The 23121-nt window shown below is 43.4% G+C and overlaps 1 long non-coding RNA gene across 1 annotated transcript in view; it reads right to left on the bottom strand.

Annotated features, from left to right (window-relative positions):
• The window catches only part of LOC127483284 (uncharacterized), a 70531-nt gene extending 48215 nt beyond the window's left edge, over positions 1-22316 (bottom strand). The window contains exon 1 of the long non-coding RNA XR_007909420.2: positions 11860-22316. This is a non-coding gene — a long non-coding RNA (uncharacterized lncRNA). The remainder of the gene's footprint in view (positions 1-11859) is intronic.
• Between the last annotated feature and the right edge of the window lie 805 nt (positions 22317-23121).

The raw sequence follows: 23121 nt of genomic DNA, 5'->3' as shown, positions 1-23121 counted from the left end.
TCACAGTTCACAAGCTTAGAGTGGCTGAGAGTGATGCCAAGTGATTTCTCAGTAGCTGCTGGGATGTTTTTAGGTTCGCATCCTGTAGAAATGTGGATTGCTGGAGTGGTTTTTTTTTTTAATTTTATTTAACTTTTGGAGAGTTTACATGTCTGTAAAATCTCATTGGGATTCATGCAGATTAAAGCTTTTACCACTGGTATAAAAACAGAGGTTATCAACTACAATAAAAAATGTGAATGAGGCTTCTCTTGGATGCTCTGAAGAGCAGTGGAACAATGTTGCCAAGTTGAAAACTTTTCCCAGAAGACAAAGGTGGTTTTGCCTTTGGGCAAAAATTCCTTGAGATGAAAATTAACTCAAGTAAGAGTTATAAGGCAAGGCCTTGCTATTGAAGACAGTGTTCTTTTTGTTCTTTTATTTATGTATGTATTTTTAACTTTTATTTAATAAATATAAATTTCCAAAGTAGCGGCTTTTTCCCCCCATAACCTCCCTCCTACCTGCAACCATCCCATCTCCTACTCCCTCTCTATCCCATTCTTCATCAGGATTCATTTTCAATTATCTTTATATACAGAAGATCAACTTAGTATATACTAAGTAAAGATTTCAACAGTTTGCACCCACACACAAACACAAAGTATAAACTACTGTTTGAGTAGTAGTTATACTGTTAATTTACATACTACAACACATTAAAGGCAGAGGTCCTACATGGGGAGCAGGTGCACAGTGATGCCCATTGTTGATTTAACAATTGACACTCTTATTTATGACAGTAATCACCCGAGGTTCTTGTCATGAGCTGCCAAGGCTATGGAAGCATCTTGAGTTCACCAACTCCAATCTTATTTAGACAAGGCCATAGTCAAAGTGAAAGTTTTCTCCTTCCTTCAGAGAAAGGTACCTCCTTCTTTGATGGCCTGTTCTTTCTGCTGGGATCTCAATCACAGAGATCTTTCATTTAGGTCATTTTATTTTTGCCACAGTGTCTTGGCTTTCCATGCCTGAAATGCTCTCATGGGCTTTTTAGCCAGATCCAAGTGCCTTAAGGGCTGATTCTGAGGCCGGAGTGCTGTTTAGGACATCTGCCATTCTATGAGCCTGCTGTGTATCCCACTTCCCATGTTGGATCATTCTCTCCTTTTTAATTCTATCAATAAGTATTAGCAGACACTAGTCTTGTTTATGTGATCCCATTGATACTTAACCTATCATTATGATCAATTATGAACTTAAACTGATCACTTTGACTAGTAAGATTGCATTGGTACATGCCACCTTGATGGGATTAAATTCAAATGCCCTGGTATGTTTCTAGCTCTACCATTAGGGGTAAATCCTAGTGAGCATGTGCTGAACTGTACATCTCCTCCCTCTCTTATTCCCACTCTTATATTTACAACAGGAATAACTTTTCAGTTAAATTTAGATGCCTAAGAATAGTTGTGTGTTAATTAAAGAGTTCAACCAATGGTATTAAGTAGAACAAAAAAATGCTAAAAGGAATAAAGTAGTAAGTTGTTCCTCGACAGCCTGGACAAGGGCTGATCAAGCCACTGTTTCTCATAGTGTCCATTTCACTTCAACAGGTTTCCCCTTTGGTGCTCAGTTAGTTGTCACCAATCAGGGAGAACATAAGATATTTGTCCCTTTGGGACTGGCTTATTTCACTCAGCATGCTGTTTTCCAGATTCCTCCATTTAGTTGCAAATGACCAGATTTCATTTTTTTACTGCTATATAGTATTCTATAGAGTTCATATCCCATAATTTCTTTATCCAGTCTTCTGTTGATGGGCATTTAGGTTGATTCCAGGTCTTAGCTATTGTGAATTGAGCTGCAATAAACATTGAGGTGCAGACAGCTCTTTTATTTGCCAATTCAAATCCTTTGGGTAAATTCCAAGGAGTGGAATGGCTGGGTCATGCGATAGGGCTATATTCAGGTTTCTGAGCAATCTCCAAACTGTCTTCCATAGTGGCTGTACCTGTTTGCATTCCCACAAGCAGTGGATTAGTGTGCCTTTTTCCCCACATCCTCACCAGCATCTGTTGTTAGTTGATTTCTGAATATAAGCCAAAACCTTATTGTGGTTTTGATTTGCATTTCCCTGACTGCTAGTGATCACGAACATTTTTTTCACCTTTCTGTTGGCCATTTGGATTTCCTCTATTGAAAATGTCTATTGAGGTCCTTGGCCCATCTCTTAAGTGGGTTGTTTGTTTTGTTTTTGTGGAATTTCTTGATCTCTTTGTAGATTCTGGTTATTAATCCTTTATTGGTTGCATAATTTGCAAATCTTTTTTCCCATTCTGTTGGTTGCTACTTCACTTTCCTGACTGTTTCTTTTGCTGTACAGAAACTTCTCAATTTGATGTAATCCCAATTGTTAGTTTTGACTTTGACTACCTGTGCCTCCTGTCACTCCCCCTCTTCGAGGAGGAACGACACTAAACCCTGCCTAGGTTTCCTATCTGAGTCATGGCACCATTATGTCGCTCCCCGTCTTCGTGGAGGAACGACACTAAACCCTGCCTAGGCTTCCTATCCGAGTCACGGCACCATTATGTCGCTCCCCCTCTTCGTGGAGGAACGACACAAGACCCTGCGTTGTTCTTTTGCCTGCTTGGCCCTCCCCGGGTTTGCTGCTGGTTCTTCCCGGGTTGGCTACCGTCCCTTCCACCTCCGTGGAAGGGCGGTTCCCCCTGCCACTTTCCCCACTTCCGCAGGGGAGCGGCACACCGCCGGCCGGCTCTCTCGGGGGCTGCTCAGGTGTTCCTTCAGATAGATGTTCCTGGTGCATGTTGTCTCTCTCCTCCTTTATAGTCCTCTCCACCAATCCCAACTCTGCTACCCACACGCCGAGTACGCTGCTCTCCTCCAATCAGGAGCAGGATCAGCTCCTGCAGGTCATCACTCAAGTTGGCGAGAGGCAGCTGCGTAGAAGTTGTTACTCCCTTCTCAGCACCATATTGTGGGAGAGCAGATGCATAGAATAAGTCTTAATTCCAGTAACTTAGTCTAGTCCGAGTTGCTCCCCACAATTCCCCCTTTCTTTTTATTTTTTGGCGTTGATACGCGCCTGTCTTCGGTGCCCTGCGGCACACACTCTGCTCTGCTTGATAGAGTTGCCCACAGGTGCTTACAAGCCCTATCAATCAGGCAAACCGAATCCGGGTCCTCTCTTTGCCATGTTGTGAGGAGATTTTTAGGCGCTGATGCGTGCCTGTGTTCGGTGCCCTGCAGCGCATGCTCTGCTCTGCTAGAACTGCCTGCAGGTGCTTACAAGCCCTACCAATCAGGCAAACCGAATCCAAGCCCTCTCATTGCCGTCTTGTGGGGAGACTTATTGGTGTTGATAATGTGCCTGTCTTCGGTGACCTGCAGCCGCCCACAGGTGCTTATCGTCTTACTAATCAGGCAGACCGAATCCAAGCTCTCTCATTGCTGTGTTATGGGGAGGCCTTATTTTTCTCTATTTCTCTATCTCCGGGCATTCCTATCTCTCCTATTTTACTTCTATCTGCCAGCATTCCTATTTCTCTCATTTTACTTCTAAACTTCTGTTTCTCTTATCCCCGCGGCTTCCTGGCGCCCGCCCCGAGGCTGCTTCTCGGCGCCTCGCCCCGCGGCGGCTTCCCGGCTCTGCGTGGCTTCCCGGCTTCGCGCGCTCCGCGGTCTCCGCGCCCTTTGCACCCGCACCACGGCCTTCGGCCTTCGCGCTAGTCCCACGTTCCCTATCTATTCCCGCCCCGTGCGCTCTCCCCACTTGTGCCCCGCGCGCTCTCTCTGCGCGCAGCGGCTTCCGCGAATCACACAGCCTAGCTCACGTTTCCGCTTCTTGGTTTTCAGTCTAAGTTCCCCGGGCTAACCTGGCGAAATCCAACCTAGCCTACGTCTCCGCCTTATGGTTTGGCTTCCCGTCTTTTGCCCCCCGGGCTAATCTGACGGATTCCAACCTAGCTTACGCGTCTCCGCCTCTGGTTTTTTTTTTTTTTTTTTTTCTGTTTAATGCTTGAATCTTTTAATTTTTTTTTTAACTTTTATTTAATGAATATACGTTTCCAAAGTACGAATAATGGATTACTATGGCTTCCCCCCCATACCGTCCCTCCCACCCACAACCCTCCCCTTTCCCACTCCCTCTCCCCTTCCATTCACATCAAGATTCATTTTCGATTATCTTAATATACAGAAGATCAGCTTAGTATACATTAAGTAAGGATTTCAACAGTTTGCTCCCACACAGAAACATAAAGTGAAAAATAATAGATGATTTTTTTTAAATGATGATGAAATCAGATCAGACCTATTGTCATGTTTAATCCCAGTGAGAGTCAAGTTGGGAGTTGATAGTTTCTTTTCTTTTCTTTTCTTTTTTTTTTTTTTTTTTTTTTTTTACAGAGGATCAGTTTAGTATGCATTAAGTAAAGATTTCAACAGTTTGCACCCCCATAGAAACACAAAGTGAAATATATTATTTGAGTACTCGTTATAGCATTAAATCTCAATGCACAGCACATTAAGGACAGAGATCCTACATGAGGAGTAAGTGCACAGTGACTCCTGTTGTTGACTTTACCAATTGACACTCCTGTCTATGGCATCAGTAATCTCCCTATGCTCCAGTCATGAGTTTCCAAGGCTATGGAAGCCCTCTGAGTTCTCCGACTCTTATCTTGTTTAGACAAGGTCATAGTCAAAGTGGAGGTTCTCTCCTCCCTTCAGAGAAAGGTACCTCCTTCTTTGAAGACCTGTTCTTTCCACTGAGATCTCACTCACAGAGATCTTTTGCCAGAGTGTCTTGGCTTTCCATGCCTGAAATACTCTCATGGGCGCCTCTGGTTTTAGCTTTTCGCCTTTTGTTCCCCGGGCTGACTTGACGAATCCCAAGCTAGCTTACGTCTCTGCCTCAGCCTGCCCCCGCGGCTTCATCCTCCCTAACATATTTTTCTCTACCCGGTATGTTTCCTAACTTTTCTTCCAACAATATTCCCCTCTCATTTCTCCTGGCTTCTCCCCACAGTCCGTATCCAAGTCTGTTTGTTCTAGCTTTCACTTTCGCTTTTAATCTCCTAGCTTCCCTGCCATAGTCCGTATCTGAGTCTAAATTTCTTCTTGCTTTCACTTTCACTTTCACTCCTAACTTCTTTCCCACAGTCCGTATCCGAGTCTATGCCTAGGCTTTCGATAGCTTCTTCCGGCACCTTTTCCGTCTGGCTTTTCCCTAGGCTCTTTGCTAGTCTCTCTCTCCGGTATTTTCCCACTTCTTCCCGCTTCTTCCCGCTTCTTCCCTCCTGGGCTTCCTATCCGAGTCACGGCACCATTATGTCGCTCCCCGTCTTCGTGGAGGAACGACACTAAACCCTGCCTAGGCTTCCTATCCGAGTCACGGCACCATTATGTCGCTCCCCCTCTTCGCGGAGGAACGACACAAGACCCTGCATTGTTCTTTTGCCTGCTCGGCCCTCCCCGGGTTTGCTGCTGGTTCTTCCCGGGTTGGCTACCGTCCCTTCCACCTCCGTGGAAGGGCGGTTCCCCCTGCCACTTTCCCCACTTCCGCAGGGGAGCGGCACACCGCCGGCCGGCTCTCTCGGGGGCTGCTCAGGTGTTCCTTCAGATAGATGTTCCTGGTGCATGTTGTCTCTCTCCTCCTTTATAGTCCTCTCCACCAATCCCAACTCTGCTACCCACACGCCGAGTACGCTGCTCTCCTCCAATCAGGAGCAGGATCAGCTCCTGCAGGTCATCACTCAAGCTGGCGAGAGGCAGCTGCGTAGAAGTTGTTACTCCCTTCTCAGCACCATATTGTGGGAGAGCAGATGCATAGAATAAGTCTTAATTCCAGTAACTTAGTCTAGTCCGAGTTGCTCCCCACACCTCCGGGGTATTTTCCAAGAAGTCTTTGCCTGTGCCTATATCTTGCAGGGTTTCTCCAATGTTCTCTAATAATTTGATGGAGTTGCATTGTAGATTTAGATCTTTAATCCATGTTAAGTGGATTTTTGTGTAAGGTGAAAGGTAGGGGTCTTGTTTCATGCTTCCGCATGTGGAAATCCAGTTTTCCCAGCACCATTTGTTGAAGAGACTGTCCTTGCTCCAGGGATGGGTTTTAGATCCTTGATCAAATATAAACTGGCTGTAGATATTTGGATTGATTTCTGGTGTTTCTATTCTGTTCCATTGGTCTATCCATCTGTTTCTATACCAGTACCATGCTGTTTTGATTACAACTGCCCTGTAGTATGTCCTGAAATCTGGTATTGTGATGCCTCCAGCTTTGTTTTTGTTGTACAAGAGTGTTCTTTTTTTAAAAAAGATTTATTTTATTTATGTGAAAGATAGAGTTAGAGAGAGAGAGAGAGATTAAGATCTTCTCTTCACAGATTCACTCCCCAAATGGCCACAATGACTAGGGTTAGGCCAGGCTGAAGTTAGGAGCCCAAAGCCTAGGATGCCATATCCTACGTGGGTGTCAGGGGCCCAAGTACTGGGACCATCTTTCACAGTGTTCCCAGGCCCAATAGCAGGGAGTCAGATTAGAAGTGGAGCAGCAGGGACTCAACCCATTTGGGATGCTGGCATGGCAGGCAGTGGGTTAACTCACTGTGCCACAACACCAGCCCCAATACCTGGTCTTTTAACCATTAGCATCAGCTTCATCAGAACTTGCTGGAAAGAAGGGATCACAGGCCCCATTATGGACCACAGAAATCCTAATCTACATTGTAACAACATCATCAGTGAGGTGTACAGCACATGAAAGTGTGAAGAGAACTGAGTTTGTATCTATGGATTGTTTGGCCATTGTTAGTAACATTGTTTTTCATGAAAAAATACTTCAGATACTCATCTTCTATATTGTTATTCACTTTACTCTCATGTGGCTATTTTAACTACTTCAATATGCCTTTCCAATGTTTCTGTTTTAGTTATCCAAGTGTTCCCATTTTTAAAAAATGATCCACTTTTATGCAACTAACCATCACTTACATTGAGAGAGGAAATCGCCCTCAGTGAGGCACTTTAAAGCAAGTCTGGGAGTAGTACAAACCAGAGTCAAAGAGTTACGAGGAGGCAGAATTGACGTGTCCCCAGGAAACAGGCTACTGAGGTAAAAGGAAGAGGAACTGCCAAATATAACGCTCGGATTTCTGGCTTAGGCAAGTGGATGGAGGCTGGAACTCACTCAGCAATGGAAGATATATGGTTCTGGAAAAGAAAGCTGTATGCTCAAGTTTTGGACATGCTGATGCCTGTGAGTTTTCCGGTTAGAGATGTATGAAAGACAGCTGGACAGGCCCAGAAGCTTGCACTGGGGAGAGAGTGGGCCACTTTAGCAAGGCCCCACGCAGGCTCCTCCAGCATCTGCACCAAGACTAGTAATGCCACTGTGTCTTGACTCAACCCTGGCCCTTTAAACAACATGGGCACCTCTGAGGTTCACATCTGTAATGTGCATGCAATCCTGAGACACGAAGGATCTACCATGAAACCACTTCATCTTTTCTCCCGGTAGAGGGTCCCTCAGAGTACAGTGTTATTAAGCCTCTCCAGGGCAACTTCAGGAAGCCTGCAGCAGAGTAGACTGGATCCAGGCAGGACAGATGCAGATTGTGCTATTCTAAGCCACACTGACCACCAGACTTCTTCAAATTCCCCAGCCTAAAACCAGAAGCAGCCATAGCCAGTTCACTGACAAGTGCAAGAAGATAACTTTTTTTCCATGTAAGTTGTGCATCGTGGCTTTCTATGAGACATTTCCTAATAACTGCATTGGTCCCTTGCTTCTAAAATAAATATTGACCTTAGACTAAAGTAGAACTTAGCCCCAAAGGGTAAAGTCTGCAAAGCTGCAAGAAGGAAATATATTAGGTAATGTCTCCCTCAAGTATGAAATCATTATAAAGTCTTTCAGGGAGAAGTTAGCTTTCTGCCTTTATTTATACTTTTGGTCTTTGAGAATGACAGTTTGGTAAGTAAAGACATTTTAAAATTTGGTCCATTACTAAATTCAGATCAGCAAAAGAGAAACTACTCAGGGTGTTTGAGTTTTGTTTTCTCAAAAAGGTACCTAGTTTACAATATCAACTCAGATTCGTTTATAGGTAGCACCACCTCTAGACACCGTAATTGCTGCAGGCACACAAGAAAAACTGCATTCACATCCATTTCATGATGCTACTTTAATTAAATGGGATATTTACATGCTAAAACTAGCCAGCCTGGTGCAAGCAGGGACGAAACAGCACATGCTGGGGAGTAGCTTGTGTTTCGGCTGAGCATGGCTATACAGGGGACCGACTGCTGTTCCTGCTTCGGGGATACTGTCTCCTAAGCAGAGAAGAGATGCCTGCTAAGGGTAAGTATGACTCAGTGTTCAGAAAGGAGCTTTCATTTGTGTCCTGTCTTGCTTCTGGTATCCAATTATCTTGCCACAGTGGAGGAGAAAAACATGCAATTTAATAATAAAAAATGAGTTGGGTCAGGGGCCACATGTCTTTCACAGAAATTCGAGGAAAATACCCAAGTAGTCAAGTCATTGCATCAGGTAGCTTTTCAAACAGCCACCTGCTGATTTACTCCATGTCGGTAAGCATGGATGGGAGGCACACAGAGGCCACAAAGGTGGGAGGTGCGATGCAAGCATTCTGCAGCTTGGCAGAATGGGATCACAGTCAGCACTGCAGGAGAAGCTCCTTCTCACAGGGGCCACTTGGGTCAAGAAGAAAATTGTCATGGACACCAGACAACTAAGGCCTCTGTGAGCTTCCCTTTGTGATGACAGTTTAAGAAATCAGGAAAACAGTTTTGACCATAAGCAGATGAGATTTTGTGGCCTTTGCTCATCTGCTGTGCTGCTGTACGGACTCCAGCTTTGACTCTGCAGGTACTGTTTTAGATACTTCACACACGTGGTCTCACTGGAGGATCCTCATATTGTCCCCAGCAAGTCCATGTCAGTCACAGCGACACCACCCTGTTTTTTTTTTCCCTATCCATATCCTTATCATCACATTTCATGAAAGGGTAGAGCTTCATATGAGAAGAGTCTGATCCACCAGGCCACAGTCCACTAGACCAGAGGTAGACACCTAGGCATCAGGTAAACTGAGCCAATCAGATTCATACCTGTAGGAATTTACAGTTGGGTATAGATTATATATCAGAACCAGCAAATGTTCTAATGGAGGGGACATTGGATGCATTTGCAAGTCTGTGGAGAGAATGAGAAATAATGCAGAGGGTTTGGCTGCTACCCATGTGAGAGACCAGAATGAAGCTCCAGGCTCCTGGCTTGGACATGGTCCAGCCTTGGCCACTGTGGCTATCTGGAAAGTGAACCAGCAGATGGAAGCTATCTCTCCTTCTCTTTCTCTCTCTCTCCACCCTCAACTCTAACTCTTTCAAAAAAATCAATACATCTTTGTTTTGTTTTTAAATCTGTTCAACACATTGACTATAACACAATGGACTATATGGTAGTATTCTCATCCTCATTTTACTGAAACATACTTGAGACTTTAAAAAAAAAAAGATTTATTTATTTATTTGAAAGGCAGAGTTAGTTACAGACAGAAAGGGAGAGGGAGCAACAGAGAGATTTTCCATCTGCTGGTTCACTCCCCAGATGACTGCAACGTACAGGGCTGGGCCAGGGCAGAGCAAGGGACCTGGAATACCATCTGGGTCTCCCAGGTAGGTCAAGGGCCATCTTCCTCTGCTTTTCCTAGGCCATGAGCAGAGAACTGGATTTGAGGTAAAACAGCCAAGATTCCAAATGGCGCCTGTATGGGATGCTGGCATCACTGGTAGCTCCTTAACCTGCTAGGCCACAATGCCAGCCCCACACTCAAGGCATTTAAACAAGTTGCCTAAGATTGTGCCAAAGGTAAAAAGTAGAATTCAAACCCAAGTCCATATGACCCCAAAGTCTGTGCTTCTTAATACTAGATTAATTCATATCTAAAAATGTCATACCTTGCTGTCTGCTAAAGAAATCTCAAGCTATTTTAGCTAGAATCTTTGTGATTTTTCAGAAGTTCCTGCTCTCAGAGTTTAACATTCTATACAACTGCTCACTGGAAACAGACAGTCATAGAGGATCCATATTTTCATCTTCATCATTAGGTCTGCAGAAGTGGAGTTTCCTGCTTTCTACCTGGATTGGTTTTGTTTAAGAACTCCAACTTTAATTACTTTTGCAGATCATAAATATCCCCAGTAAGTTAGACTTATCTCTTCCCAAGGAGACATTTCTTAATTTTTTTTTCCTGCTCAATTTTCTATGTGTAATTTATCATCAATAGACGATTCTACATTTACATTCATGGACTGTTTCCCAGAAGAAAGTGACATGTATTTTCTCTCCCTAACTAGCCATGAATCCAGAGTTACTCACATAACTTCTCAAAAGCTCAGCTTTGCAGTTTAGTGGTTAGCCTTCCTTTACGGAGAAAGCACGCTCATTTAATTGATCTTACGGTCAGTTCTGAGCTCTCTGGGCTCTTGTCCTGGGAAGGAAGTCCTCACCATTCTTCCTCCGCAGATAGCCACTCAACTCACAAGAATCTGGACTTGGGCCACTCTTCGATTCAATGATTATGTGCATGGTTTAGGATAGGATATTTTTACTGCGGTACAAGCCAAAACCCATCACTTGGTACAAATCCATCAGTTTTGGTTATTTGAATTTGTTACAGTCCTAGCATTGTAACATCAGCAAGAATTTATAAAAATTATCCAAATATCCACCCTCTAAAAAAAATCAACCTGCCTTAGTTTTTCTGTTAACGTTTGTATACTTTTTACCTACTTTTAACCATAAGAGATGTTGCTCTGTATTTAGCTTTCTTTGCCTAACTTGTCAGTAAGCACTTTTTCCATACTGATAATTCTTTTATATTAGCATTGAGTGGCTACACATACCCATGGTAGGTTTTAAGCTTTGAGTGTTTCCAGTTACTTCTTCACAGAACACTAACTCTGGCAACCACCAAGAATTTTAGGTGACAAACTCAAACTCCTCCTCATCTTTGAGTGTTGATAAGCACTGGTCACCTGTAAACAAAAAACCAAACTAGAAGTGGGAGAGGGGACCCTATCATATTACTAGTTTTTCATTTGCCTGGTAGCAGATCAATCTGTGCTAACTTCTTCCTTGGCAATACTCTGGGCAGAGGTTTTTGAGAATTTTCTTCTTCCTTAGGGTCCATGAGCAACAGAAACATTACTTGGAATCACTGCAACACCTTGCTTAGCCGGGTGGGGCTGTACGGGTCAGTGGCGTGCCTGTAGTGCAAATGCAAACTAGAGTTTCTGGTGACCTCACAAAGCGGCAAGCCTCTGTCTTCTCTCCAAGCAGGTCCCAGGTGTGTCACAGAAATATCCAGGATGACATTTTTCTCCCTTGTGACCAGAGCTGAGATGCAGAGGGACTTGAGGCCTCTCTGGTTCTGTTAGCACATATCTTTCCACTGTCCTCCAGTGGACGTGTGTTCCTACACCTCTTCTTCACAGTGATTGGGGCAGCAATATAAAACTGGGCAACCAACAGCCTGCAAGTTAGCCTTAAAACACACATGCCCCTACTCTTCTACACAAATCAATTTTTTCCATATCAAACACCAATGGATTTCCTACTCAAAATTCAAAGAAATACATAGCACCACCCCATGACAAGAAAAGTACAAGAGGGGAAATAAGAGGTATCCTGTGTTTCTTACCATGTGTATGCTGGCCATCTCTCAGACTTACTTTTATAAGATTTCACTCTTAGTTTAAGTCATAGTGTTTAAAAAGTGACGCAGTTTGCTGCCTTGAAACCCAGTTTCCCCAATGCACTGAGTTCACCTGTTCTGAGTCTTTGCTGACACTCAGAGGAGCCTGTTGCCGATGAGAGCCACTCTCCTTCTGATCTGGGCCTCTGAACTGTGAAGGTCTCCGTTCTAGTCTGTTGGAAGCAGCCTGCAGCACCCCCTTCTCCTGCCTTTTATAATGGCCACGATGATGTCACTCTCAGCTGCTTGTCAGCTGGTTCCTCAGCTAAAGACCATGTAAATGGCTCAGCCTGAATCACTACCCTTGGCATTATAAGGTCAGAACATTTTGAACCGTGGCCAACTAGACTTAACTCAGTCAACACACTGACCCAACAGATGACAACAGTAACTTATTCAATCTATGCACTAAGTGAACAAGACCTATAAAGAAAGCAAACATGTTTGACAAGCTTCAAGAAAGTCTCAATGGACTTTCTTCTCCCCTTGATCTTCTTGACCACTCTGCCACTTGACATGATGGTCCCTCCATGCCTCCACTCCTGCCCTGGCTCCCTGGAACCCACAGCACTTTAGTGAGTTCTGCTCTCATACCTTTTTTTTTTTTTTTTTAAGATTTTATTTAGTTATTTGAGAGACAGAGTCAGAGAGAGAGGAGAGTCTTCCATCTGCTGGTTCATTCTCCAGATGGCTGCAACAGCTGGAACTGGGCAGATCCAAAGCCAGGAGCTTCTTACGGGTTTCCCATGTAGGAGCTGGGGCCCAAACTTGGGCCATCTTCCACTGCTTTCCCAGGCCATAAGTAGAGTGCTGGATTGGAAGAGGAACAGCTGAGACAGGAACCGGTGCCCATATGGGATACCAGCATCGCATGAGGAGGCTTAGCTTACTATGCCACATGCCAGCTACCGTTCTCATTCCTCTTACTGCATTGTTCGGTTCCCTTCATGGTTCCCACATTGTCGCTCCCCGTCTTCGTGGAGGAGTGACATAGGACCCTGCGCTGTTCTTTCGTCTGCTCGGCCCTCCCCGGGTTTGCTGCTGGTTCTTCCCGGGTTGGCTACCGACCCTTCCACCTCCGTGGAAGGGCGGTTCCCCCTGGCCACTTTCCCCACTTCCGCGGGGGAGCAGCACACCGCCGGCCGGCTCTCTCGGGGGCTGCACAGGTGTTCCTTCAGATAGATGTTCCCCTTAGATGTTCCTGGTGCATGCTGTCTCTCTCCTCCTTTATAGTCCTCTTCCACCAATCCCAACTCTGCTACCCACATGCCGAGTACGCTGCTCTCCTCCAATCAGGAGCAGGTCCTACAGTTTATTGGTTGAACTGGAGGCAGCTGTGTAGAAGCTGTTTCTCCCTTCTCAGCACCATATTGTGGGAGAGCAGATGCACAGAATAAGTCTTAATTCCAGTAACAGTATAGTCTGAGTTGCTCCCCACACCACATCCTTCAAGAATTTCATTCAGGCCAGACACCTGCCCTTATCACCCACATGTGGCTTCTCGGTATTAGGGAGTTGTGCTAGCATACATTTTACAGGATATTGAAGGATGCTAGGCAAGAAGGGAGTGAACCTTGGGAACACCTGAGATGGGGGTTCAAAACAGGCAGGCTCTCCCCTCCCCCAATTTTGTTTTCTTTATCTGTGTCTGTTTCATTTTCTTTTGTGAAGACTGAGATTATATCTGTTTTCTTTCAGAGGGCAGTAAGAATTGGATGTAATGAATTGGTCCAAGTTCCAGATTTCTAGGAGAGGATATCAACTGGCTTAGTTTAGGCTAAATTTGAATAAAGTCAGTTTTGGCTAAGGGAAGAGTCCAGGGGAAGGAGTTATGGCTAAGAGATCATAAGAACATGGGATTTGGTATTGCTACCTCCAGACTTAACCCCCCACCTGATCACACCAATAATTTTCTGAATACTGTCACATGCTGCCACCTCAATTTTTTTAAAACATTTATTTATTTGAAAGAGTTACACAGAGAGAAAAGGAGAGAGAGGTCTTCCATCTGCTGGTTCACTCCTCAATTCACCATAATGGCCGGAGCTGCACTGATCTGAAGCCAGGAGCCAGGAGTTTCTTCCAGGTCTTCCACGTGGGTGCAGGGGACCAAGGACTTGGGCCATCTTCCATTGCTTTCCCAGGCCACAGCAGAGAGCTGGATCAGAAGTAGAGCAGCTGGGTCTCGAACTGGCACCGATATGGGATGCTGACACTATAGGCGGCGGCTTTACCTACCTACACCACAGCGCCAGCCTTGCCACCTCAAATTTAACAAGCCAGAAACTTACCTCATAATTTCCCATGCAAACCTTCTGCCACCCTCACTCCTACCTTTATTTGTGAATTACTCCCTCATCATCCTTGGCTAAATCTTGAATCATCCTGCCTCACCAATCTCTTTCTTTCTCCTCTTTGTGAAGTTATCAACTTGTAAAATAGTATTTAGTGAACATTTACTGTATGCCTCCAAATGCTACGGATGTTATCTCATTTAATTCTCAAAACAAACCCCCAAGGTAGACACTACTGGTGAAGTCAATTTACAAATAAAACGATGGCTCAAAAAAATTAAGTAACTTTCCCATGATCACGTAAGTACTAAGTCATGGCACTAGGAAGCAAATTTAAATCTATTCATCTTCAGAAGAAGAGAGAGAGAGACAGAGAGAATGAACTGTTTATTTATTTACTTACTTAACTACTATTTGAAAAGGAGAGAGTAAGAGAGAGAGGCAGGCAGCTTGCATCCACAGGTTAACTTCCCAAATGCCCACAACAGCCAGGGTTAGGAATGAGCAGCCATGAGCTAGGAACTCCATCTGGGTCACCAAGAGTGACATCAACCCAAGTATCTGGGCCATCATCTGCTGCCTAACAGGTGTATTAGCAGGGATTTGGATCAGAAGCGGAAGTGGAACTCAACCTCAGGTACCCTGATATGGGGTTCAGGCATCCCAAATGGCTTCTTAACGCACTGGATGCAATACTTCCCTCAGAACTAAAGCTTTTAGCAATCTACTGTGCTATCTCATTGCTTCTCAAAAATTTTTGCTACCTAATTTCCCTGATACTTCAAATCCTACAAATCCCTCCCAATCACCTGTATATCCTTATAGACACTCCTGGCACTATACTTCCCCTACAGCTTTTAGAGTTATGCAATTTCCTTGGGAACCTGGAATCTAGATTCAAGCTTTATCAGGAGTTCATTTTTTTTTTAAAAGAGATTTTATTTACTTGAAAGGCAGAGAAAGAGAGGTTTTATGTTAAGATATTTAATAATTTATTGTTTTAAAAGTAATTAAATATATTAGCTTGTTCTGTTTCCCCTTTAGATCATTATTCCTCTATCGTCTGCATTTTTCATAAGTCACAAAAGTCCCAAAGCATAAAATGCCTTAGATGGATATAATTACCTGGCATTGCCCCTATGTTTTGAATCAAGTATATTTTCCTTGACTGGATGCTCTTTCCCTTAAGGCTACTCCTAGGAAGTTGGCTTTGGCCAACTTCACAAATCCTCTGCCATTGTTCAATTTTCCTTGGGACATGGTAATGCTTATCTCCCTTCACACTCAACCTTCTGCTGGTCTGTGCTGTGTTTCCACTGGTTATGACTGGTAGTTACAGCAGGGATACTTCAGTGATCCAGTAGCCAGAGATCCTTGTGATCCTTGCTTCCTGGAACCCACTCCTTGGTTTAATACCTTCTCTCGAGTGTACACTGAACCCAGTATTTGCTTCCAACCAACAGAATACAGCAACGGTGATAAGAAGTCACTTCCACAATTGAGTTACAAATGATTATGATTGCCATCTTGCTAGCAGACTCTGTTTCCTTCTCATCTTGCACACTTCGATGAAACAAGCTGCCATGTCGGAGAGGCCCCGGTGGCAAGGCGATGAGCAAGATCTGCATCCTCCTAACCACTATGTGAACTTGGAAGCGAATCTTTCCCCAAATAGAGGACTCAGTTAAGCCCTCCCTGGAGTCTTGATCCACAAAAACCATGAGATAATAATGTATGCTGTTTCATTTTAAACAATTACTGATCTAATTAACTTATTTGAAAGGGAGGGGAGGGAGGGAAAGAGAGAGAGAGAGAGAGAGAGAGAGAGAGAGACATTTCTGATTCACTGATTCTCTCTCCAAATACTGCAACTGTCAGGGGCTGGGCCAGGTTGAAGCCAGGAGCTGGGGATTCAATTCAGGTCCTCCACATGGGTGGCAGGGACCCAAGTACTTAAGCCATCACTTGCTGCTTCCAAAGGTGCACATTAGCAGGAAACTGCAAATAGGAGCAGAGCTGGGACTTGAATCCAGGGACTCTGGTATGGGATATGGGTGTCCCAAGCCACATTTTAACTGCTATACAAAACTCCTACCCACCGTGTATTGTTCTAAGCAATTGAGTTTTGTGGTAATTTGTTATTCAGAAACAGATCAGTAAGGTAACAAAATTTTAAAAATTCAACTTTTTCCTTATCATATTAATAAATCACATATTTGACTTTGGGGGAAGAATTATTTTCATAACTTTAATTTTATGTGCATCAAACAAAAGGCTATTTTTGTTCATCACTGGAGTGCTTCCAGTCCATGGCTGCCACCATCCCATGCTAGGAACAAGGAAAGAGACAAATGCAAATGTGGGGTTGTGTTTCCTTTAACCCTCCTATGGCTGGCAGGTGGGAACAGTACACTTGATATAATCACAGGGCAACTCGGTTTAAAGGGTGAGCTCATGATCACTGATGCATGTGATCCTTTTAATGTCACTTCTTGCCACGGCCACTCAGCTAATATTCTTCGGGCCATTGGGTTCTTGATGTAATACCCTTTTTGCCTACATACTATATTAAAATTTTTAATTTCAAAACTGAAAAATACAACATATTAGTTTAGAACATCAATGAGATCAGTAGGGTTTCCAAAATTCATCCGAAAGAGAATGAAGATTACATTGCCAAATAACCTGTTAGTTTTTAGTTGCAGTAAAGAAGGCATAACCATTATCCCTTCTTGTGATGACTTTTTGGCTTTAAAGACTGTATTCTTTGGGAAAATACAGAGCAAAGGGACACCCCTACCTGATATGATTTCCTTTGATGTCAAGCGTTGTATTCTAATTTTCACAAATTACAGGAAGGTAATATTTTTCAGTGAATTATTTTCCTAGGAACAGAATTTTTACACTGATCCAGTCATCAAAGGCTTATAGTCTCTATAAGTCAATATCCAAATTTCTGTTTATGGAGAAAACAAAGATGCATTGTGTCTTCTGCTTTCTCCTTGTTATTGTATTTGGGTGCACACACATCAGCTATCAAGCACAAGTATGTTTATGTGTTAGATAATCCTTTTCAGGGTAGGGAAAAGGGTAAGAAGCCAAACGCCATCCACACGTAAACAGTACCTCTCTTCTCTAGGAAACAAGTAATAATCTGACTTGAAATTGCATTTTTTTTTTTTTTTTTTTTTTTTTTTTTTTTTTTTTGACAGGCAGAGTGGACAGTGAGAGAGAGAGAGAGACAGAGAGAGAAAGGTCTTCCTTTTGCCGTTGGTTCACCCTCCAATGGCCGCCGCTGCAGCCGGCGCACCGCGCTGATCCGATGGCAGGAGCCAGGAGCCAGGTGCTTTTTCCTGGTCTCCCATGGGGTGCAGGGCCCAAGCACCTGGGCCATCCTCCACTGCACTCCCTGGCCATAGCAGAGAGCTGGCCTGGAAGAGGGGCAACCGGGACAGAATCCGGCGCCCTGACCGGGACTAGAACCCGGTGTGCCGGCGCCGCAAGGTGGAGGATTAGCCTATTGAGCCACGGCGCCGGCCCGAAATTGCATTTTTAAAACCACATATTTTTTTCATGTGCATGTAGGTACAAGCAACTTACTCTTTGTCACTATCATCCCACGTATCTGACTCTGAGTCCAGCTCTTAACGCTTCTCATATAATGTGGCCCTTTGTAATAAAATGCAAAGAGCTTTCATGGAATGGACAATGAGTTAGAAAAAAGGATCTGGCCACAGAGTAGTTGGCCAACATCAATTCCAGCTCCCACACCACCTGTTTTCTCTGGAATCCTGTCTCCGTTTTAAATCTTTCCTTCAATGCACATTTTTAAACAGCAATAAGCAGTGGCAAACCTAATTTGTTGCAGTTTTTGTCTTACAGCATGGGAAAATATCCACATAAACAGATGTCAATATAAAGACAGTACTTTCAGTAGAATGGTTGGTTTATGTTCCTCCCATTTGCTCAAAGTACTAACATACCATTAGCATTCAACACTGGAAAAATGAACTCGACACACACGTTCATTGTCCAATGTCAGTGTGCAGGAAAAGACAGCCACAGATTTGCACTCATTTTACTTCTGCAACTGGTGTAGGATACTGGGAACCACTGAACGGACTCATCCTGAGGTTGAGCACAGACAGATACAGAAACATTGTTATGAATCAGTCACAAGTAACATCTTTTACATTGAGAAGCTGTACACCTCATTCCTGGACTTAATGTTTGATCTTTAATCTATAGGCACACTTACACGAAATACTACAAGGGTGGGCAGTGGCAGAACTCAAATTATGGTTTGAGAGTCTTCCGAGGAGCTTGCCCTAAAAAAGAAATCTCCTTAGGAAGAACGCGTTTTGTGTCAAAATTATCAACATTTAAAATAGTGGTCAGTTGGAAAAAAACTGACAGCAGAGTATAGTAAATGATATAAGCATTCATTCCTTAGGACAGCACAATTATTCTTTAAGGCATATGGCAATAAGGAGCCAACAATTAGCTCCCCTACTTTAAAGGAAGCTAAAGTGCACAGGAAAGCATGAAAGAAAACAAAGCCCAACAAATTTGCCTTCAGAAGATCTAGTTGTGAGCCAGTCTCCATCCCTTGCAGGCTGTGTGGCTTCAGGCAGTTAACCCCTGTGGATGCTATGTTCCTCTTCTTAAAAGCAGAATTCTTTCCAGTCCTCAGATTTCCATATTCTAAGTCCTCCTTCAGAGTTAGGGAAGCAACTTGCGGTCTATAGCTATTGTGTTTTCCCCAGATTTCTGAGTTAAATACTCTGTTTAAGTGCTTACCTATCTTCTAGAGACAATACAAATACTAATGTCAATTATATGTGTGGTACTTTGCTTTGAAGCGTAGGAGGACAGAAGATGCTGGAGTGGGCATTCGTAAAAACCAAGTGATGCTCTGAGAGCTTACCAAGAGTTCCAACATCTTCATAAGTAGATTAGCTTTTAAATTGTCCTTAACAAGTAAAGAAAATAAGAACTAAGAGGAATGACATCTGATATTGTGGGAAGAAAAGGCCAAAATAACTTCTCCGTGAGAAAAATAGATCCTGAAATACAGTAAGTGTCTTTTTAACTGCAACAGATGCCTGTTAAAGCTATTTTTCTTGACTTTATCAGCTGAACTATTTATATCAGATCCACATGGATTACGCTTTTCTCGTTTTCCATTACATATTATTACTTGTTTTACCATTTTCTTCAGATTATTCAGGTCTTCATTCACTGTGCTTCTCATGGTATTTTTAATTTGAAAATCAAAATATATTACTTCTACTTTCAAGTTCAGGAGGTCAAGTTTGAAACATGGAAGTCATTATCAATAATTATACCAAAATCCATGTAAGAAACGACTCTGGAACAAGAATTCTGGCCTTTGAGCCCTGAGTCTATTTTTAATGTTAAGTATTTCATATGTTTATTTCTGTCTCATAGTCTACAAAGCAGCAGCAGTAAACAAGTGGTGATGAGCCTTAGTAAGTTAAATGGTTTTCCCCTGGGGCATTGGAGGACTCTGTATTAAGAATTCTCAAAATGACTTCGATACCGTTAATCTTTTTTTTTTTTTTTTTTTTTTTTTTTTTTTTTTGACAGGCAGAGTGGACAGTGAGAGAGAGAGACAGAGAGAAAGGTCTTCCTTTGCCGTTGGTTCACCCTCTAATGGCCGCCGCGGCCGGCGCGCTGCGGCCGGCGCACCGCGCTGATCCGATGGCAGGAGCCAGGAGCCAGGTGCTTCTCCTGGTCTCCCATGGGGTGCAGGGCCCAAGCACCTGGGCCATCCTCCACTGCACTCCCTGGCCACAGCAGAGGGCTGGCCTGGAAGAGGGGCAACCGGGACAGAATCCGGCACCCCGACCGGGACTAGAACCCGGTGTGCCGGCGCCGCAAGGCGGAGGATTAGCCTAGTGAGCCGCGGCGCCGGCCTGATACCGTTAATCTTAAGATCCCTCTCAGAGAATCTTACTTTCTGGATATCATTTAGTCACATGGGAAAAATAACCCCAAATGGGTGACAAGAACCACTGTTTTCAGAAAACATAAAATATTTTAGGCTGATTTAAAAAGGTATTGGATTTGGAATGCATAAAAAAAGAGGTAGCAGTTATTAAGTATTGTAAATATTTTCAGTAAACATTTTTTACCTTTATCATCTTTATCTTGCATTTGTTTGGTCTGGTTTATCTTAAATGTTGGCCACTTTTTTTTTTTTTTTCCTGAGTTGTTTTGCTTATAACTTACAGCAAAATGGTTCTCTGTATGATTAGATTCTGCCTTTCAGAAAAGTGTATAAAAAAAGAGAAAAAATAAAGAAAAAGAGAAACAGAGAGAAAGAAGGAAAGGAAGGAAGGAAAGAAGAAAGGAAGGGAAGAGATATTGGTGTTGTGATATTACGGATATATTTGCTATATTCATTTGGGGGGCTGCATAGCAAAAAATAAAATAATTTAGAAAAACTCAATGATGAACAGGGTTTCAGGAGATAATAATCATGCAACTAAAATGTAAATTTATTATTAAATGTTATACCTTACGGTTTATGAGGAGCTCTCTGAAAACAGTGATCAGGTTCATATAAAATTAAAAACAAAATAAGTTTCCAGGTAAAGTGTTTACCTGGTGATCAACACTCCACTTGCCACTTGGGACACCTGTCTCCCCAGTGGAGAGCCTGAGTTGGGAGTCACAGCTCAGCTCCAAATTCCTGTTTCCAGCTAATGTCTACCCTGGGAGGCAGCAGATGATGATTCAAGTACTTGGGTCCCTGCTACCAAAGTTGGGGGCCTGGATTGAGTTCTTGGCTCTCAAACCTTAGCTTAGCTCAGTCCTGGATGTTGTAGGTATTTGGGGAGTGAACCAGCAAATGAAGGACCTTTCAAAAACAAATAAATATTTAAAAATATAAAATTAAACTAAACTAAAACTGGTACTTAGGTTAGATATATTAAACCTTTTGTGGAGATACTAAAAAATGAACTCTCACATTTCAAAGACCTTACATGGGTCTTTGAAATGTGAGATTTTAGCTGCTTTAACTGGGTAGGACTCATTGCCATTCTTTCAGGATTTCTTTTCAAATCATGTGCGTCTTCCTACTTTATCCATTTTAAATTGGAGTGTTATTGAATGCTCTAACATTTTTTTTTCATTATTTAAAAACATTTATTTGAAAGAGAGACAGAGATCTTCCATCTAGTGGTTCACTTCCCAAATGCCTGCAACAGCCAGGAGTGGACCAGGCCAATGCCAGGAGCCAGGAACACCTCTGTGTTCGGCGGCAGGGGCCCAAGTTCTTGAGCCATCACCTGCTGCCTCTCAGGATGCTGCGTTAGCAAGAGTTTGTATCAGAAGTAGAGGAAGCACTTCATCCCAGGCACTCTGATAGGGGATGCAAGCGTTCCAGTGATGGCACCACAGTGCCCACCTCTTTTCATTTTTAACTTTTAATAGAGAACAAGAAGGTGCCCCATTAATAGGGATGTCCTAAAGTTACTACTGCTTAAAACAAGGAAAATTAATATATTCTACCCAGCTTCCCCATTAGCTCAGCATGAATATATTTTCAGGACTTAGATTTAGATTCCTATTTCAAAGGTGAGCTAATGTCCTTAAACTTGGAGCCAGTATTTAGGATCCAAATTTTGCATCTAAAACTTAGGATGGCACATAAATTGATAAAAACATTTAATAAGATCATGGGGCAGGTGTCTGGTGCAGTAGTTAGGACACTGCTTGGAATGCCTCCATCCCATATCAGAGTGCCTGGGTTCAGGTCCTGCCTCTGCTTCTGATTCCAGCTTCCTGCTAATGTGCACTCTGAGGCAGCAGGTGATGACTCTAGTACTTGAGTCCCTGGTACTCACGGGGTGAACCTGCATTGAGTTCTGGGCTCCTGACTTTGGCCTGGCCCAGCCCTTGCCTTTGTGGACATTTGGGGAGTGAACCAGTGAATGAAAACTCTTTCTCTGTCTTTGCCTTTATTATTATTTATTAAAGATTTAATTATCTGAAAGCCAGTTAGAGAGAGTGGTCTTCTATCCACTGGTTCACTCCCCAAGTAACTACAATGGCCAGGGGTGGATCTCCCATGTGGATACAGGGGCCCAAGCACTTGGGCCATCCTCCACTGCTTTCCCAGCTACATTAGCAGGGAACTGGATAGAAAGTGGAGCAGCCAGGACTCGAACTGGAGCCAACAGGTGGAGGCTTAATGCTCCACGCCACAATGCTGGGCCATGCCTTTGTCTTTAAAATAAATAAAAATAAAAATTAAGATCCAGAAGATAAATAGACATAGAAATACAAAGAAATTTCATAAAAGACACTATGACTAGTAAGTACATAGGAAAAAAAAACTAATCTATTATGAAAACAATAATGATAAAATATCTTACCCTAGAAAGATAAAAATTAGATACCCTATATGCTGCTGGGGACAATACTTGGAATAATCTGTGATAATCTACTTGGTTATAAAATACTTTTTTCTATGGTGCCACCTTAGGAATTTATACCAAGAACATGACCTCAAGGCAGGAAGAACTCTTACAAGTTGATTGGGTAACTGTGGAGTTGATTGGGTTACTACAGAAGCCATCTTGCAAATGATCCTCTGGTTTCCCTCCTTGCCCGCTGCCCTAGCATCACTAATCTTCAACCCAGAAGTCAGTGATCCACTTCTCTGCTCTAGATCCTCCAATGGCTCCCTACCTCCCAGGGTAAAAAGTCAAGTCTTTACGATGGCTGACAGGCCCATGAGGTCCCCCTGCCACTGCTGCACCTCATCGGCCCTGCTCCTTCCCTGCTCCAGCCGTACCAGCCATACTCCTGGCTGTTTCTCAAGCAAGCCAGCATACTCCTGCTTTAGGATCTCAAGTCTGGGTGTTTTCTGCCTCAGTTCTCTTTCCGCAGAGACCCCCACGGGCTGACTCCTGATCCTCTTCGACCCTTGGCTCAGCTGCTGTCTTCCAAACATCATCTGCCCTGACCCCCTCAGTTTAAATTCTAGTTCACCACTTCTTCTCATG

Source organism: Oryctolagus cuniculus, chromosome 8 (assembly GCF_964237555.1).
Source record: "Oryctolagus cuniculus chromosome 8, mOryCun1.1, whole genome shotgun sequence".
NCBI lineage: Eukaryota > Metazoa > Chordata > Mammalia > Lagomorpha > Leporidae > Oryctolagus > Oryctolagus cuniculus.
Note: the sequence above shows the minus strand (reverse complement) of the source record. Positions and strands in the feature narration are given on the sequence as shown.